The 14,665-nt window shown below is 41.3% G+C and overlaps 1 protein-coding gene across 19 annotated transcripts in view; it reads left to right on the top strand.

Moving 5' to 3' along the window:
- The window catches only part of Baz2b (bromodomain adjacent to zinc finger domain 2B), a 306,980-nt gene that overhangs the window by 121,304 nt on the left and 171,011 nt on the right, over positions 1-14,665 (top strand). For 16 of the 19 annotated variants that reach the window (XM_029536246.1, XM_021191954.2, XM_029536245.1 and 13 more), the window contains exon 4: positions 14,126-14,167. The exons of 1 other annotated variant lie outside the window; for it this stretch is intronic. The gene's annotated coding sequence lies outside the window, so the exon portion shown is untranslated. Of the gene's footprint in view, positions 1-14,125; positions 14,177-14,665 lie in introns of all 19 variants that reach the window. 2 more of the 19 variants (XM_021191950.2, XM_029536234.1) reach the window with 1 other exon arrangement.

The following is a 14,665-nucleotide window of genomic DNA, read 5'->3' as shown; positions in this document are numbered from 1 at the left end:
TGCTGGGATTTGAACTCAGGACCTTCGGAAGAGCAGTCAGTGCTCTTCCCCACTGAGCCATCTCGCCAGCCTCGATCATTCTTATAATTTCCAAATTCTTAACTTTTTTTAGAGTCCAGAGAACATGGTGGAAATTGTATGTAGTGGAAGGGAACTTAGAAGCCAGTGAAGACTTGTCTGAGTGATTGATAGATGACTGACTTGCTCTTTGACTATTTGCTGAATTACAGAATTAGGGGAGGAGGAAAATCGAAATGTAGCAGTGGGTCAATAAGAGGAGGACAAAGGGAAAGGCAGGGAGCTGCTTGTCATTCTTAATTGCACGCATCACTGCCTGTCTGGTGGGCATCCTATCTAAATCCCACTGTATGCAACCAAGGAAAAGCTGTGCGTGGCGTTATTTTTATCCCCCACAGCTGTGTGTGGATCACTTAGAAGGACATTGTTGTCATCTCATGAGATACATCATTACATAATATTTTCAACATGACAGCCTTTATTATAAAATAATGTCTCCAAAGAAATTTTAATTTAGTTATCTATATGTGGTATATTCTCCCCAGATTCTCAGTAGTTCTCAAATAACCCTTTAACTAACCACATCGTCAATTCATTTATTTTCCAGCAGCCAGGACAGTTTTGTGTATTTATTAGGTGCTTATTAATAATTAACCATGCTTCTGTAGCTTTGCATCATCATTTTCCTCAGCAGACAGATGTGCTGTCCTGGTTCGCTAAATGCAGGCGTTTGATATCATCTCCTGCAGGTTGCAGCCCCCACTGCGCCCCTTCACGGGGACTCTCTTACAGAGGTTGTGTACGCTGCTGCATCTTGGACCTTTTCTGCTTTGTTATCTTGCGCATGGCATTGTCCTCATAATTCCAGGAAAAACCTTGCGGTCATGGGTACCATTAAAATTTGCCTTGCTGAATTCAGCTCCCCAGTGCTTTCCCGGCAGCGTTGTTTTAAAACACGTTGGTCCTGCAGCCTTTCCCATGACCCTTCACTTTATTATTTAGCTTTGTGAAAACCTAGCCCTCCATTCTTACTACTCCCCCTGCGTCACTTCCGGTGACTTCTCTGCGTCATACCTCTCCAGCGCTCTGTGTCTCCGTGCTGGGTACTGTCATGTACTTGGTTCCTGCCCCTTTCCTCCCAACTGCCAATTGAGCCCTGAGCCTCAAAGCTGCTTAAATTATTCTGCACTGTGAACCTTCCATCTTGCCTTTCAGAGACCAGATCCCAGCAATTGGCCAACACCGGTGATAGTTCTGTGAGAGACAATTTCTTGAGCCCCTAACTTAGTCTGTGTTTTGATTTTCCTGTCCCATCCCTGACTTCGAGGTTCTTCTTTCCAGTGGTTAGAGTGATTCTGAAAGAGCAGTAATAAAGCCAGGCTCACCACTGTTAGTCAAGCATATCGTCTGGGAGCGTGATGGTCTTCGTGATCTCGGCTCCCCTTTCCTACAGGGTTTCAACTGCCTCTAGACCAGCCCTGCACCCTCTGGTATTTGATTTATTTATTTACTTTTGTTGTTTTTCAAAACCCCAGGACTTCCCACAGTGAAGCCTTGGCCTTATTCTAGTCACAAGGTTGGCATTCCTTGCCATTACTCCCTGTCCTTGCCTTTCAGCGTCATACTTACACTGTAAACTCCGTAAAGACAGAGACTCATCTTGTGCCTGCTACAGGTCCAGCAGTGTCATATAGACAGTACTCACCAGCCAGGCATGATGATGCATGCCGGTAGTCCCAGCACTCTAAAGGGCTGTGAGCGTCAGTCAAGTGGAAACTTAAGGGTTCTTTGGAAAGTCGGTTGGACGTGTTCTGCTGGGGCAAACACATAAAGGAGCGTTTTGTTAAAGTGGACGCAGGTGTGAAAGGCTAAGGCCGACTCGTGAAGGAACATTGCGCTGAAGCAGACACAGGAGACAGGTTGTTCTGTGAAAGCAAGCCCGTGAAAGGGCACGTGATGAAGGAGTCTTTGCTAATGACATGCATGTATTGGTCTGCCTTTCATTGCTTAGTTGGTTGCAGTTGTCAGGACTGTAGACTCGGGCTGATTGGGTGCACGAGCTGAGGCAAGATATGTGGAGGACATGTGATGTTTGGAGGGTATAAATAGGATTCCACGGAGTGATGGAGACAGAGCTTGGCTTGCTGGTACAGCTAGCTGTGCAACGCTTGTGGGTCTCTCAGTCTTTGCTGATCTTTGCTTCCCAAAGAGAGGCACAGAACTTCTCCTGGTGTTCCTGTTGGTCCCTCCTGCTGACTTGATCTGAGGCTGAGGCCTGGCTGTCTCTGCTAGGTCATGCCAACCGCTGTTGCTAACCCGACTCTGGTAACTGGACTGCTGGGGTATCTGCAAAGTGTTTGCAAGTAGATCGAGCTGTTGCTTCCTTACCTGTGAACTAAACTGCTGATTTCCAGACAACACAGACAGCAGTTGCTCCAAAGAACCTTTCTAAACAGGTCCACTTCCTCTGTATTCTTTCTTTTCCACTACCTCTGGTGGGTGGTGAGTTACAAGGGGTCAAAGCGTTAACCCCTTAAAAACAAGGTTTAAAAAAAAATAAGGTTACACTTCGGCCTCTACCTCAAAACAAAGCAAACACCTAGAAATAGTTACTACATCCAAGAAAAAGAATTATTGAATTAATGGTTCAGGAACAAATGAGTAAATCAGAAGATTATTTTTAGTGAGTAAATTAGAAGCTTGTTGTAGTGTGCTTTCAGTTGCTGTGACAAACACCAGGACCAAAAGCAAGTTGAGGCGGAAATACTTTATATTATAGTTCCAGGGAGTCGGGAAGAACCCGAGAAGGCAGGAACTGGAGGCAGGAACTGCAAGCAGGACCTTCGAGGATCGCTGCTTACTGGCTTGCTTCCCATGGCTTACACACTTTGCTTTCTTACACAGTCAGAGACTACATCGTGCCCATGCCCACTATGGACTCAGTCTACCTACATTCCTCACTAGTTATACAAATGCCCCACAGACTTGTCTATATAGAATAGCTCCTGATGTTCCAGTTTTGATTCTAGTCCGTGTAAAGTTGACAAAACTAACCAGCATAATGGTGTTAAGGTTGGTTTGTGATTTATATCCTGATTTTCATACTTATTAAAATTTTTGTTGTAACATAAACATTAAATTTATTATTGTAGCTATTTAAATGTGTATTAAGTAGCTTTAAGCATAATCCTGTTCCTCACCAGGACATTTTTCATATTCACAGCTGAAACCCTGTACCCACTAAACATACCCAGCTGTTTAATTTCCATATCTATGAATTTGACTGTCACAGTACATTTGCCTCTGTGTCTGGCTTATCCCACTGATCATAACATCACTAAAGGCTCACCTATATTTTTCGTAGACTGTTTTTCAGTAGCGTGTTTCATCATGTACATAGCAATTTTATTTATGTCCTACACCTTTCTCTTATTTGGATACCTCAAAATAGTTTACAATTTCAAATAACTAAATTTCATCATTTCCTTGTGAAGCTACTCATTATAGTATAGTAAACTGAAGCCCTGATGGATCACCTAAGGACATCATGAACAAGTCACATGTAAGGGCCAGAGTCACATACATATTCCTTGCTAACTGGAAGCCTGAAGCCAGATTTCTTATATGGCATGACATCATTCTCAAGTCCTAAGTGGGGAAGAAAAAAACCTAAGCCTACAGAAGTAATTCGTTTAATATTCCTAATTAGTCATAACAAAATTATTTTACTAGAAAAAGTGTCTAAAGTACCTGCAGTCTAGTTCAGCTTGATCCTAAGTATTTATTTCTTTGGCCTGTATAATATTAGGTTGGATAATTGCCCTCTTAGTCTTCATAGCCAGCCTCTGAAATGGATTTTTTGTTTAGGTTAGAATAGTATCGTTTTGTTTTCTTTGCTATGGTACATAAAACTTTGTAAGAACTGAGAGCATATGTTTCACTTGTTGCTGGCTCGTTCAGATTAGGGTCTGTTCTCAATGTTACTGCTAAGGCTTGGAGTTCTGAGCATTTTGTGCATGGGAGACAGTACTCTGCTCCTGAGCTTACCCTCCAGGCAGGGGTCTTACGAAGAGAAAATGACATTTTAACCCTTCATTTGTTGATGGGATTGTAACAGGCTTGATTAAGTAGGAATGAGCTGGTTTTCCATATTTAGATAATGTGACTTCCATTTAAAGTAGTTCCTGTACTGCTAAAAATTGAATTCCTTGAAGAACCAACCATTGTTATAGAGATGAAGGTTTAGTGGAAACAACATTTGCTTATTCTCAAGTGAGTCGCCTGTTACTTCACCCAAGAGATTGGTCACATTCCGTAACCTCCGGAATGTTTCAGCCTCAGTTGGCAGTACTACCACCTCCTTCCTCTTGTGTCCATTTGCCTCAGAAGTGGAGCTGTGAACAAGTGAGCTGGGCTTTCTGAGACGTGCTGGTTTGTGTTGAAAGAATAGAGAGGTAAAGTGGGAGGACAGGCAGCATGTATGTAACTTTTAGTAAAAAGCTTACCACGTGTCAGTAGTCAGTTTTGTTTTGTCTGGTTTCATGAACAACAGAAAGACGCTGTCACGTGCGTTCTAGCCAAAAGTGTTGTGCACCAACCTAGGGGAGCTGTGTTCTAGTGAGGGTTTGATCACATACAGCTTGTAGGTACATTTTGAGAGAAGGCAGTGTGTGTGTGTGTGTGTGTGTGTGTGTGTTTCCAGAAAGGATAGTGAGATGATTATTTGATACAGTTTACAATTTGAAGGAAGAACCAATGTAAAGATCTATAGTTCTGCTTAGAACAAGTTACTCGTGTGAGGAGCTGGCCAAGGAAACTCCCCTGTGCTGCTCTATGCTTCACTTGTAGACCCAGATGTGTTTCCCACAGGAAGCGGTTCTCTGACTCTGGACATCAGCTAAATGATGGCAGCTTAATTCACTGTGGCACATGCTTCAAGGTCATACAAGCTAAGGACTCAGTGTTGTTAAAATTATTTAATCTCAAATTGGGGTTTCTACCCTGCCTTTGATCATTCAGTTCCCCGATAAAAGACACACAACTTTGATTTTTATGATTAGCTTTAACCAGCACTAGAGCTGGGCAGATATCTACTTTCTCTGCTATTAGAATCCATTTCCCCATCAATAATCCCATTTTATAACTTGCAGTGTTCCATCTGGGCATCCCTTAATTCCCCTTGGCCAGCCCTCATGGCCATGTTTTCAAGAGTCACTTGCCCTATGGCAGCTTCCTCCCCTTTCTACCTCCTTTTCCCCCTCAGAGTCTCCCTAGACCCCAAGCCATGGAACTGGTGACAACCCCCTTCCATCTTCTTCAGCTATTGGGTGAAGACATCGGTGTTGGTGAATCAGGGTTAACTTGGGAGCAAGGTTACCTAGCAGTGACTTGGGTGTGTCCTTTGGGTTCCTGTTGATTCTCTCATCCCTGGGCATCCAGGGCTTGGGGGCCAGTATTTAGCATTACAGTACAAGTAAAAGACCAAACCTCAACAAGGGTCACAACAGTGCCCCCTCTTGAGATGGCAAATTCTGATCAATAACCCGTAAATTAGGACTTTTCCTATGACTTGGCCATTTGTTTGAAGTGTTCATAGAACTCAAAAAATGTTTCACTTACATTTACCAGCTTTTTAGAATGACATTTATGCATGTTCACATGTGTCTGTGTGTATGTTTATGTGTGGGCAGGGAGGGTGCCTGAAGAGGCCAGAAGAGAGTATTGAATTCCCAGGAGCTGGAGTTACAGGTGGTCCCATGTGGATGCTGGACATGAGAGTCTGGGACTCTGAAGACCTGCAGGCACTCCTAACCCCTGAGCCATCTCACTCGTCTGCTTGCCAGTTTTTATAAAGATCATTTTAATGGTGCAGAAAGACAGCCAGAGGAGGAGGAGCAGAGGACAGTGTCTGGTGCATGTCTAAAAGTGTCTGCGCTTCTGTCTCCATGGATAGGGGCGAACTACTGTCCTGATAACTTACTTAGAAGTGTATCAAATCATGGACATCATGGTTAGTAATCCTTGTAGCACTTAATCTCTAGGACCCACGACCTGTCCCTGAGAGTTGGGGAGCTAAGGGTTCTGACTCTTCTATTTGTTCTTTCTGGTGACAGGCCCCATTCTCAGGCTATGTACAATGCTCTACCCCCATTGCCCAATTAGCATAAACCCAAGTGTTACTAACAGAGGCTTGTAATGAGCAAGCCAAGATGGAAATTTGAAGAATTTTGAGTTTTCTGTGCTAAGAATGGGGATCAATAGCAAGTGTATTTTTGATTTTATCAGTGAGAGTTGAAATCTTGATAATGCACTTCTTAATGTTTGTAAATCGATTGGGCTTCGGTTTTCACCTTTGCTATTGTTTACTATTGAAAGAAACCTTACTGTCTTTTAGTTTGTGATTTGACAATATTGGAGGGTATTAAATAAGATTATTGTTTGATTTATTTCTACACTTTTCATGGGCGGGGATAGAATCACCTTCTAGGTTTATGAGCAGTCCAGTCAGTGAACTTGTAATGATTTCCTAGAGACCAATATTGAGTCAGAGGTCTACTTATCCCATTAGAAATATAGAGTACCCAATAAATAGAACTATATGTTATTGATGTTCTTGCTTTTGTTGATAAGAAATTGCTAACTGTCAGAATAAAAATTGCTGGCTTAGAGCTAAAGAGCTAGCTTAGTTCCTAGCACTCACAGTGGCTAACCACGCTCTGTAACTCCATTTTTAGGGGATCTGACACCCTCTTCTGTCCTCTATGGGCACCAGGCATACATGTGGCACAGACACAGACAGAGAAAATACCCATATTATTAAAAATAAATGAATAGCTTTGTATTGGGAAGGCTGTAAGATTCAGATTTTTTTCATCACTACAGTGAACAATGCTTTAATTCACAGCGTCACTTACTACCAGTTTTAAGGCTATGTTCTTTCCTTTTTTTCATTTTAGGCTAGCAGGGAATCGTTTGCGGCAGCAGGGATGATTGGAACTGTTGTCTTTGTAACGCATTCGAGCCTTAAAGAGAAAGCACGTTTTACTCTTGTGCTTCCTTGACCTGCCATTCAAACTGAAGTCACTGAGTACTTCTGTACTTTGTGCAGACGCGGAGTTGGGACCCTGCTCATACAATCTGGCTGTTTCCCTTCTTTTTCTATTTTGGATGTGTTAATGGTTCTGTTTGTTTGTTTTGTGAATTAGGAAGGCAGCTCCAACACTTTAAATAAGGCCCCAACCCCCACCCAGCAGATGCTCAGCATTAAAAAGTAGACACCAGAAACTAGAGGCTTTCCAGTCAGACTGCCAAGCAGCATCCAGTTCAGCCAATCAGATCCACCCTTGACTTGCACAGTGGACTCCTGTCACTGCCAGGGAGCCATCAGAACCTCTGGCTCTGAATGCTGCTTGGTTCTTGCAGTACACTCTTTGTTGAAGTGAAATCATTTATTGTGGCTGAAGTTCAGTCCTCCTCCTCCTCTTTTTGTTTTTAACAGATGTCTTCTGCAGAGATTAGCAAATGCTGTTTGGCCTGGGTTCCCCCATAGTGTCTGCACTGCTCAGGAAATGGCCTGCCGTTTCCTTGCTGTGTTGCATTTCTTTAATTGGTGCTGTTTTAGCACAGCAGAATGTAGTGCTACACTGAATGGCTTCTATTGATACTCACTGTATTTTATTTATGTTTGATACTGGAGTTGAATGTGGAGTCTTCGCCCCCCACCTCATGAGTAAGCTTAGCACTGGCTTCCACTGACACTCTACCCCAATATCGTCTTGCCTGTTTTAAACTGAGATGGCAGGCTTTCTTACGTACGATGCTAATTGCTTAGTTAAAACTCTGCCTTAAGTGGATGTGGTGGGAAGTTCTAAGTCCCAGCTCTTGGAAGGCAGGGGAAATAGGATGGCTGAACTCAAGGCTAGCCTGTGGTACGTAGGGCACTGTCTCTTTTAATCAGAAAACACAAAACTAACAGAACGTGCTCTAACTTTCCGTGTTCTTAAAGCTACCTACTTTCTTTCTGATATTACATAGGAAACAAATAATCTCTAGCAAATGAGGTTCCAATGGCCAAGACTATTAAAATTGTTACTAAACTGCCTTTATTGTTTTCTATGGTCTGTTGAGATTTTAGACCTTAGCATTGCATAGAGAGGCAAAAGAATTATAGCAAATTTACATAGCTGGACACAGTAAAGCAAATTGAAACTTAAGTGCTACGCAACCTGGAAAATTTTGAAACTCAATTCACCTGAGTATGGTGGCAGACATCTGTAGTCCCAGCTACTCAGGGAAATCACTTGAACCTAAGCCTTTACAGTTTTGCAACATAAGTATGATATCATCTTCGGAATTTAGCCAACTAACCAACCAACCAATTAACCAAACAACCACAAAGAGCCTCCTTTCTCCAAAACTAAAGAATAAAGACTATTTGTGTTTATAAACACTATTTTACATTATGGGTTCCTTTGTTAAGTAAACATTTTCTTCCAAGGATAAACTTGATTATTGTTTGAAGATAAGATGGCTCTTATGGGGGGCTGGTGAGATGGCACAAAGTTGAGTACTTGTTCTTGCAGAGGGTTTGGGTTCAGTTCCCAGCACACAACATGGTAGTTCATAACTGCTCCAGAGTAAAGTTCTTACCTCAGTGGGCAACAGGCAAACTCATGGTACACATACATACAAGCAGGTACTTATACATACACATAAAATAAAACTTTAAAAAAAGGTTCCTTTTTTCCAAATTTGGGGCTGTTTTACTGAAATGAACATATTATACCCCACAGAATGGAGAGGACTTCTACTCTGCTTTGTTAAGAACAGAAATTTTCTGGGTTGTGGTGGCTTTGACCCCATCACTCAAGAGGCAGAGGCAGGCACAACTCTGTGAGTTTGAGGCCAGCCTAAACTACAGAGCGAGTTCCAGGACAGCCAGGGCTGAACTAGAGAAACCCTGTCTCAAAGAACCAAAAGAGAGAGGGAGGGAGGGAAGATGGGTAGGTTTATTTATTAGTTTATTAATTCTGGTGATTGAATTCAGTGCCTCGTCTTTATTAAGCATATATTGAGATCTGCCTACATTCCCTAGGTGAAATAATACAACATATTTAAGAGTATTATTTTAACTTAGTGTTGATATGGTATTAATATCCAGAAATGCATAATCGTGGGGCTATGGTCAAAGCTCCGTCAATAAAGCTCTCACCTTGAGTACACAAGACCCTGGGTTCTATCCCGAATAGCATAAAGAAAAAGAGTGCACAGTTGTACCATTTGAAATAGTAACAAATAATTAAATATTTAAAGTTTGCATAAAGCTTCTTTGTGTAGAACTGAACAAATTTACATCACCAATAGCTTCCCTAGTATTGGATTTCTACTTTAAAAAATGTTTATTTATATTCATGTGTATATGTATGTTCCTTCTTACCTGTCTGTGAACCACATTCCTGCGGTACCCTACGAGGTCTGTATTAAGTAGGTCTCAAATCCTTGGACAAATGGCTGAGGAGACTTTTGAACATTTCAAAACGGACTTTGCCTCCAGCTTCTCCCAACATCCCGACCTGTTCTAGATTATAGATGGTATTTCACCCCACCCCCTCCCCTAGAGGCCCTTCCGAAAACAATTCCAGCCATTTTGATTACCCCCTTGGACCTTTTGCTTTCTTGGCTGCTGCACCTGGTTCCCCCCTCCTCCCCCGCCCCCTGGCCTCTTCTCATGTGGATCAGGGTCATGTCCAGACTGGACTCTGCTGGCTGTCCCTGCCTGCCTTTGGTTATGCTTTCCTTTCCATTTACAACAATTGCCTACAATCCCTCCAGTATATGCCTACAATAAATGCCCGGGTTACCCGGTCTCGGTTCAGAGCTTAGGTGTGAAGCCCTGGATCTATTCTTAGCAAAAAATAAAAGGAAAAAAGGAAGCTTATCATTGTTTTAAATTTGGCTTATGTCCATAACTCAAGTTTGCAGTGCTTGAAACACATTATACACATGTGATTATTTTTCTTATGTACATGTTGGAAATAATTATGAGTTCTGGTATTCAAACCCAAACCTTATACATGTCAGGCGAACATCCTACTACAGAGGTATATCTTCAGACATGGTTCTCTTTATTATGTAGATACCTCTTTTAAAAAGTGTGCAACACAAGATACAAAAACTATTTTGTTTTACTATTTAATAGTCTATAGATACTGCTTTTAATGATTATAGGTACCATCAATATTTATTTCCATGTTAACTGGCTGCTGAATTGTTTTTTTCAGATATTGTTTTTTCAGTCCTTTCAGTAGACGTAAATATTCTCACTTTGTAGATATGTAAAGTTACAGAACATTGTCAAGTAAAGTAGCATGCTAAGATATGTTATGTAAGAAAGGCCTGGCCAGGTGAGATGGTTCAGTGGGAAAATGTGCTTGCTGTCAAAGCCAATGACCTAAATTCAGTCCCTGGATGGCGCTGTGATTCGGGGCAGAGTGATGGTGACAATGAAGGCAGTGCATGCTAACCTCTTGAAAAATGTTCATTAAAACATGACTACCAGTGTTTTCTCACATCTGCAGGTGAGAAACATTGATAGGTATTTTCTGAGGTTTGGTATAGTTGAAGGATCTCTGTTATAATAGTTCCTTGTAGAAAAATGGTACATAACCAATATGTTAGTTGAATTATGTTTTCATAAAATAAAACATTGCTTTTTATATGTGTGATTTGAATACATCTCCTAGTTTTGACATGATTGTAAGGAGTTGTCTGTTGCTTATAAAACCCACTTGAGATTTTTATGAGACGTTTTATATTTGTCTGGCTTTATTCTCTAGAGTCATTTCAATTCTGCACAGTTTTTCCCCCTCATGCAAGTACCTGCCAAGTCACGTGTGAAAAATGCCACAATTAAACTTAATTTTTGATACTGTCAGCTTAGGGTTTTAATAAAGCATATATGCTTTAACATAGTCTTGTAATTTTTTAAAAATAAAAAATGGAGCATTTACTTTTATTTTTTATTCAGTTATGAATATTCTTTTAATCTATTTACACAAATTTTATTACCTCTTGAGAACTGCAGAATTTTATAGAAAGTGTATTTATTCTTGAAGTAACTCTTTTGCTATTTACTGTATTGATTAGAGGGATTGCGTAGTGTTTCCACGGGTATAGAGGAAGGGTGTGTGTGTCTACCCAGCCCTGGGAGGACAGAGAAAAGTAACCAACACCAGCTTCGTTCATCACCCACTTCAGCATGGAAACAAATATGTACACCTGAAGTCTGTTTCAAATGGTAGTCACTTTTTTTTCCTGTTTTTTTCCTGTTTGAAAGGCATCCTTTGACAGATGCTTTGGATCCAGACAATGCAGTAATGGTCTTCATCTGCATGGGGTCTTGGGTCTGCTTTGTGGGTGTAAGGTGTAAGGTAGTTTAGAGGGAAGTGTTTTCAGGCTCTGCCTCCCGACGCCACCCTATCAGAAGCTCCCCGGTACACTTTCCCTTCAGAGATGGCTCTTCACTTATCTCTGCAGTCTTTTCCATATTCTGCTCTGAGTCAGTGAGCCTATGACACCTCTTCGTTGTGCCTCATGAGTCTTATTTATAAGAATCCCTCAAATTTTGCTGGATATTCTGTTCTTTCTCCATTTACCTTAGTGAACCCATCTGCATTCTTTTTTTTTTTTTTTGGTTTTTTTTGAGACAGGGTTTCTCTGTGTTGCCTTGGCTGTCCTGGAACTCACTCTGTAGACCAGGCTGGCCTCGAACTCAGAAATCCGCCTGCCTCTGCCTCCTGAGTGCTGGGATTAAAGTCGTGCGCCACCATGCCCGGCACCCCATCTGCATTCTTAATTTGAACTAAATTTTATAGGATTTATTTTCGAATCTTGGATTATTTTCTTTAAAAATTTTAAATAAACTTTATTGTAAAAAACAAAAGAAACAAAACAAAACAAAAAAAATTAGTAGGAAATAAAAATACCACACACAAAAATTAACCAGACTCAAAGTCTAGACAACTTAATGAACTTAAATATTGAAATGGAAGCTATGAAGCTTCTCACTGAGTTTTATACATTCAGTATCATACAGTATTTTAACTTTTACCTGCTTGAGGGAACATCTCCACTTGAATGAATGATAGTAATGTGGATCTTTCTGGCTTTCAAAACAAAGTCACCATACTCTCCCACTACCTGTTTATTTCAATGTGTAACTTAGAACTTTATGGTCTTTGCTGTCTTGTTAATTTAACATGAACTCCTCTCATATCCTCCCCTGGGGAGAGGGCTCAGTGAATGATGCTGTTGCCTTGTAAACACATGAAGACCAGTGTCTGGTCCACAGAAGCCACCTACAGCCAGGTGCTGTGGCTTTCACCTATAGTCCCAGGGTACCTACAGCATGATGGGAGGTGGAGATAGGAGAACCCCTGTCCACAGCACCAAAGGGCAAAGAGGACAACCTGCCTCAAACAGGGTGGGAAGCAAGGGCCTGATGCTCTGTGTGATATCTGAGGCCTCCTGATGTTTATCATCACTGTAGATGTGTGTGTGTGTGGGTGGGTGTGTAGACACACCCACCCACACACATAAACAGAGACAGAGATTTTAACAAAACTATATATCTTGGGTTATTAATTCCTTCCGGAAGTTTTAAATCTTAACTCTCCAGACTCTTTATTACCCTACTGTAATTCACAACCCCCCAGGTTTCCATCACTCACTACATTGTTTTGTGTATTTGCTTTTATTTGCTTGCTAAAATGAAAGTGTTTTAGATGCTTCCTGCAGTGACTTTAAAAAGCCATTCAGCTGGGCGTGGTGGCACACGCCTTTAATCCCAGCACTCGGGAGGCAGAGGCAGGCAGATTTCTGAGTTCGAGGACAGCCAGAGCTATACAGAGAAACGCTGTCTTGAAAAACCAAAAACCAAAATCCAAAAAACAAAAAAACCGTTCATCAGGTTGCTCTGGCTTAGTTTACTGAAATCGGCAGTAGTAATCGTAAGTGCTTAATGCTTACATCTGTAGCTCTCTATAGATGATGGTGTCGAGCTAGATGCAGTAAGACCGCCACAACTCCCTGTTCTCTCACTTAGTGGAACACTGAGCAGCTGCCGGGTTCCGTCTCTAGAGGCAGGGCTCATGGCCTCTTTTCTCAGGAACTTAGCACTAAAAGTGTGGAGTGGGCGATCAAGGTGTCCTTTGCTCTGTATTTTGTTGTTTTGCTTTGTTCTGTTCACAAGTGTGCCTGCATGTTTGCTGGTGCACCACGTGTATGCCTGGTGTGCACAAAGGCCATGACAGCTCCTTCTGTGTGGCCAGTTCTCATATCTTGGTGCAAGCTTCTCCCTGAGAGTGGAATGAAGATTATTCATCTTCTGCTTTTTTTTTTTTTTTTTTTTTTTTATCCTTTTCTTTTACATTCTGTTTTTTTTTTTTTTTTTTTTGGAAGGGATTATTATGAGGATTTGTTAAAGCAACACATGAAAGCTATTAACCTGAAAACACTGACAGTGTGTTGTTTTTAATACTAAAGCGTTTAAGAGATGTCTTAAATAAAGCCCTGTTAATGAAGAAGTTTCTAGAAGGTCAGATTTCTCAGGGATAGACTTCAAGTCATTAACAGCTTAGGAAGTGGCTTAATGTACAGTTTCCCCTGGGTTCACGGCTTACACTGGATTCGTCCAGGAGATACTTTTAATCTTTGATAAGGATTAGTGTGTAGCAATTTCTCCTGTTTTCAGTAAATGACATTTTGACTGCAGGTTGGGCTACTAATCATAGAGGAAGTGTTTAGAATCAGTCCTTTGTGATACATTTAAGGCCCCTCGATTCTTTTCCTGATGACTGTCTGAAGATAAATTTAGCCTGTAAACCAGTGTCCTATAGGTTATTCTCTGAGTAAGTAATGTTGCTGACTCTGGACGAAGCCCGCCCTGCCGCACTGAAGGTGGCAGGAGCTTTGGTCCCGTTGGTGTCTCGGCAGTTTTGCGTTTCCTTCGTTAGGTTAATTCAAGGAGAATTCAGACAAGTTCTAAGGAAATGGCTTCTGAAATGTTCCAGTATGACTTAGCTGATTGCCAATTCTGTTTCTGTTGCAGGTTTCCCAACAGTGATGTCACAAGATTGACCACACTGACACAGTAAGACCGGTGACTGTTCAACTTCTAAGTCCATTTGTTTCTCTGAGAATAAGAACCAAGTTAGATGTTTATCAGTAAACTACCACAGTCTCTCTACCAGCCACTTGAATGTTCACATTTTCAGCGACTCATAAGTCATATTCCTAGGCATTTAACTACTTGTAAAATACCTTAAAGAACTTTAAAATAATTTAAGATGAAAGTTTAATTCATAACTAAAATTATTACATGCGTATTTCATTGTGAATCATGCTGTCATACTGTAACAAAAGAATGAGCATTGAGGAAATTGTTTATAGGACCTCTCCTTTCGGCACACTCTCTTAACTAAGCATAGAAGCAGTCGTTAGCAGAGGCACTAAAATCATCATAAGACAAAGCCATGTGCAGATCTTAGTTGCACACAGAATTTCTTTTGGAAGTTGTTTTAGGTTTGCTGATCTGTGCTGACTAGAGAAGTTTTCTTTTCCCTGGAGGCTCTCTGACTGCTTCCTCCCA

This window comes from Mus pahari, chromosome 3 (genome assembly GCF_900095145.1).
Source record: "Mus pahari chromosome 3, PAHARI_EIJ_v1.1, whole genome shotgun sequence".
NCBI lineage: Eukaryota > Metazoa > Chordata > Mammalia > Rodentia > Muridae > Mus > Mus pahari.
The sequence above is the reverse complement of the archived record's forward strand: the minus strand, read 5'-3'. Positions and strand labels throughout refer to the sequence as shown.